This window comes from Lycium ferocissimum, chromosome 3, assembly GCF_029784015.1.
Source record: "Lycium ferocissimum isolate CSIRO_LF1 chromosome 3, AGI_CSIRO_Lferr_CH_V1, whole genome shotgun sequence".
In the NCBI taxonomy this organism is placed as follows: domain Eukaryota; kingdom Viridiplantae; phylum Streptophyta; class Magnoliopsida; order Solanales; family Solanaceae; genus Lycium; species Lycium ferocissimum.
The window spans coordinates 57,125,940-57,131,847 of NC_081344.1; positions in this window are offsets into that span (position 1 = coordinate 57,125,940).

Genomic DNA, 5,908 nt, shown 5'->3' on the forward strand with positions numbered 1-5,908 from the left:
TGATGATTTTAAGAATTAATAAAGTATTCCTATGATTAAAGTAATGGGTTTTGACCCCTTGGTATTGAATTTGGTATTTTGATCATAAAATTTCCATTTTTCCCTTGAGTCCCGTTTTCCCAAATTAAAGAGTAGGTTTTTGACCTGAATAGAATATAGTCAATATGGGTATCATTATTCATGCTTTCTTACATAGAATTCATATGTGATAGAGTTTGATTATTTAGACACGTTTTGAAAGACGAAACGAGATGTGGTTCGTGGCACCCGTTCAGCTGCCAGGTAGGTTATGGCTTTCCTTTTCGGTAGACTCTGGTTAGTTTCTCATATTCGTGTGTTAGAAGGAACGGAGAATGCATGTATAGGAATTGGAGATTTGGGATGGAATCCTACGATGGTATTGATGTGTGGTTGTGTGTTCAGGCTTGTGCCCTGTAGATTATTTAGGATGGATGATGTGGCCTTCTTGAATATTGGTGGATTTTATGTGACTTGGGAATAGTGGATGGTACATAATTTATCTGTGTTTCACAATGGGAAATTCCGTAATATGTGGTTAATTGTGTTATACCATTAATAGTGAATCTAGTTGATAAATGGAAGATAAAATGCACCAACGATTGTGACTGAGTTCTACATTGGGTTGTGACGAATGATTGCGAGTGTAGGGTGAGATTATTTGTTCAAAGCTAATAGGCTGACGTAGGGAAGTGGTAATAATGTATATTAGTTGTTTAAACCTTTTGTATGTTGGGGCTATCCACCCCGTTATGTGTGATTTCATTATTCTATTGTGCCGGCTTGATGCCATGAGTTATTGATAAATATTGGATTATGTTATCATCTTGATTACGATATTGTTGGCATACCCACTGTTGGTATTTGTGATTCGGATATATTGTTGGCCTACCCATTGTTGGTACTTGTGATTCGGATATATTATTGGTATACCCATTGTTGATATTTGTGATTCGGGCATATTGTTGGTCTGCCCATTGTTGGTATTTGTGATTCGGATATATTGTTGGCATACCCACTATTGGTATTTGTGATTCGGATATATTGTTGGCATACCCACTGTTGGTACTTGTGATTCGGACATATTGTTGGCATACCCACTGTTGGTATTTGTGATTCGGATATATTGTTGGCGTACCCGATAGTTGGTACTTGTGATATTGAGCTTGATCGTTGATGTTGATACACGCATTCTCATCCATTCATGATGCATGGCCAATACTGGTAATGATCCGGTATCGTTGATTAATTGAAACTGATATTAACATAAAATTCTTTACTTGAGTGATTGTGAGATGGCTGATGTCCAATGATCAATTCCGAAATCGTTGATTGTGTGAAACTGATTGATACATTGTTGGCATACCCCATTGTTGGTAAATTTGATATTGAGCTTGATCATTGATGTTGATACACGCATTGCACGCATTCTCATCCATTCATGATGCATGGCCGATACCCCGTGATGATCCGGTATCGTTGATTGAGTGGAACTGATATTTTGATAAAACTCTTTTACTTGAGTGATTGTCAGATGGCCGATGTCCGATGATCAATTCCGGCATCTTTGTTGCATGGCCGATTCCGATAATGTTTTCAAAATCGTTGTTAGTGCATGGACTTCGTGGGTCCCCCAGGGTGGTGCCGGTGAGAACCGCCCATGGGCAAAGATCCGGGGTCCCGTCTGTCTGTTGGGCAAAGATCCGGGACGGGTGGCACTTAGACTTCGCGAGTCACACTGGGTTGTACTACTAATACGTTCATATTTCTGTCCGGAGTACATGTGTACACCTCATTTGCATGGCATTGCATTGCATTCATACACTATTGCATTGCATTGCATTAATACACTATTGCATCACATTGCATTCTGATTGATTTTGAGATGTTGGTGTTGTACTTGTGGTGTTGGATTCGGACTTGATATATTCAGACTTGGCACATTTGGGATTAGATGTTTTACTTAGGCAATGACGTATACTTGGATCTGGATTTATTGATTGAACTTGTTGAAGTATCCCATAGACCGTCCGTAAGATTAGTTCTATGTTTGATATCTATGTGATGTAGGGTAACTGGTGTCTCGATGATGAGTTGACTATTAGACTGAAACGAACGATTTAATGATATATGAATTTCGAGATCGTTGTGAGATTGACTGGTGATTATTAGAGTGAAATTAATGCTTAAAGGTATTGATGTACAGTGTGTGGAAGATAGATGTATGACTTGATTGGATTGTTATCATGTTATCTGTGAATTATTTTACTGATATGTATTACTAACCATTGTCGACCTATGATACTTACTCAGTACGCGTGGATTGTACTGATATTGCACTTGATACACCTTTTTTGGGGTGTAGATTGTTTCAGGTGGTTGATTGTGATATGAAGCGGGAATGTGCGGTGCCTATTTGGAAGGCCTCCTCCCATTTTATTCCGGGATGGAGGTTAAGTCTTAGAATATAGTGGAAATTGGAATTCATTTAGTCGCTCTTGTACTAGTCTAGACCAGGTCATGGGAAAATGGATTGAGGCTGTAATCGTGTATTTGTTGTAATCATAAGAATACTTGAGTTTATTAAATATATATTATGTTCCGCTGTTATTTCTAAATATCTATTGGTTTAAATGAATTACCTTTATTTAATTGATGTGTATTCAATGACAGGGTTCTCCTACCGAGGTGGAAAAGGTAGGTGCCCGCGCGATCCTGAAATCGGTCATGACACGTGTCAACGGTCCTGTCGAGTCAAATATGAGCTAAACAAGCTCGGGAAAGGGTCAAAAGCATCTAAAAAGCAGTAATGATATTTGGCACAAATATCATGTTTTGTGTCATTTTACATCCTACTCTTATGACTTTTATCGCTTAATTCATGATGCAATCGTCGTATTTGAACTTATGTCGTTATATTTCATGTGTATAGGTACGATGAAGACAAACGATGGAAAACTGTGCTTAAAGTGATTGATTTTGGAGCATATGACGATTAGACGAGGTGACGAGTCGAAGACCACAAAGGACGAACTAAAAGGAAAATAATTCGACTGAAGGGTCCGCTTTTCTTCCGCATCGCGTGAAGAAAGCGGACAAAACCAGCTCTCCCGTGCAAAGACCATCGCTTTCCTTCCGCATCGCGGAAGGAAAGCGGGAACCTCGCACATTGCACGATCCTTCCGCGATGCGGAAGGAAAGCGGGGTTTTAAGCAAGCTTTCCGGTCAACTAGGATTAGGTTTACTTATTTTTTGTTTTTACCCTACACTATATATAGACGTTTTATTAGCTGAAAACGGTGTGTCTTGGGATTATTCCAAGACTTGTAAGCCACGTTCTATTTTCTCTCTCTAGGTTTATTTTATTTTTCATCTTTTTCAACCCTAGATTATTCATGAATTCTTTTGTCTATGATCGAATCATGAGTAGCTAAACTTCTTAATTCTAGGGTTGTGGCGAAAGACTTGAAAGTTGGTTTGATGACAATTATTATCTATTGATTTTTCATATTTTGGGTTGCTTATTTATTCTTGAACTTAATTGTTTGATTATACGGCCAATAGTTAGACACTATTCCGTAATAAGAATAAATGCGCGAATGGACTTGTAAAGGGAATTCACGTACGTAATAAGAATAAATAGAGTTTGTTCGATTTAATCATTTCGCTACCCACATGTATCTACGAGGATAGAGATATACCCAAAAGAATTTAGCCCTACTTAGTTGAATACGGAGAAATAAAATTACAAGTTTCGGGGAACCTCTCATCTATAATGTAGTTTGGCACGAATCCTCTCTATGGCTTTCCACATTTTACTTTTTGCTTTCTCATTAATGCATCATGCTCCATCATTTACTCCCCTATTTGCTTCATCATATCGCTAAGCCGAGCAAGACTTTCCGCATCCTCCACTTCGTTACTTGAAGACCTTTAACTTTCATCGTCAACATCACAAATAACGGCCTATCCTTTGTATCTCCTTAACGAGAATCATAATATGGGCTCGGGGATGGGAAGTAAGAGTTAGGACAACCATTCCAATGACCGTCTTGATCACCACATATATTCACAATATTCCACCACAACTCAAAAGATTGGGAAGGTACACACAACCCATTCCCGAAAATATTTTGACAATGTTGCCACAAGTGGGGTCCTCCACAAATCAGACTCGGATCACCAAAATAGGAACAACCAATATTCGAAAATTATTATCTATTGATTTTTCATATTTTGGGTTGCTTATTTATTCTTGATCTTAATTGTTTGATTATCTGGCCAATAGTTAGACACTATCTGTGGTGCGCGTTATATGACTTAAAAATCTTATCGTGACTTGAGAAAGGGAATTCACGTATGTAATAAGAATAAATAGAGTTTGTTCGATTCCATCGTTTCGCTACTGAGGATAGAGATATACCCTTTAGCCCTACTTAGTTGAATACGGAGAAATAAATGCGTTCTTGTTACCTCTGATGACCATAGAGATATAGGCATTATAGTAACATCTACAGGCTTGTGAGTAGTTCGAGAGAATATCATAAAGTATAATTAACCCGTCAACTAGTAACCCAGGAAATAAAATAGGTGGAATTGTCCGAAAGATCAACTGGATTGTTGAAAGCCATGACCCTAGATCTTTCTCTCATCTGATAATTCTTACAATCTTTGTCAAGATATTCCCAGTCACAAAAACACCCATCACAAATTATTTACTTTTCAGTTTTAGTTTTAGTACAATAAACATCTTGATTTTCACTTTCTTGAATAGTTTCATCCAAATTTGAATTAGCTTAACAGTAGAATCTAAGTCTCTGTGGGATCGATATCTGGACTTAACAGTCTATATTACTTGTACGATCATGTATACTTGCGAGTGCGTTTGGGAGCAACAAGTTTTTGGCACTACTGTCGGGGACTTAGCAATATTACTGTTTTTCTAATTTGGATTTTTGAATTTCTATTCAAGTTTTTATTTATTTATTATTATTTTATTTTAGTTTTAATTTAATATTTTGGTTAGTTTGCTTGACATGGCATCTTGGAGTAAAAATTGGTCGAATATTGGTTGTTCCTATTTTGGTGATCCGAGTCTGATTTGTGGAGGACCCCACTTGTGGCAACATTGTCAAAATATTTTCCATAATGGGTTGTGTGCACCTTCCCAATCTTTTGAGTGGAATATTGGTAATATATGTGGTGGTCAAGACGGTCATTGGAATGGTTGTCCTAACTCTTACTTCCCATCCCCGAGCCCATATTATGATTCTCCTGTTATTTGTGATGTTGACAGTAGTAACGAAGTGGAGGATGCGGAAAGTCTTGCTCGGCTTAGCAATATGATGAAGAAAATAGGGGAGCAAATGATGGAGCATGATGCATTAATGAGAGAGCAAAACGCAGAAATGTGGAAAGCCATAGAGAGGATTCGTGCCAAACTCACAGAGATGCAGGCCGAGGCCGAAACTTGTAATGATCTACAAGTTACAGGCTTAGCCAATACTCAAGACGAACCTCAAACAGAAGAAGAGAGCGAGTTCCCACAAGTAGATAGCTTTGAAGAAGCAGAGATAGTGAGCCAATCTTGGCTAATAGAACAAGCTCAACAAATGAAATTTCATGAGTTTCTCTGTGATGGTCTTACAAACATGGCTACACAACTGATAGAAGGTAGAACTGAGCTCGGACAAGAGATAGACCAATTTGGCTCAGATATCCATGGCTTACAGGCACAAATGAATAAAAATGTTGAGGCATCTGATGCCCAACTACATATTACCTTGGGTAGTGGCCCGCTTGTGGAGCAGATAGAGGAATTCCAACCATTCGATCAGATCTTTGTTGATGATGTCATTGTTGAGGAGGTATACAAAAGTGAGGATGTCAG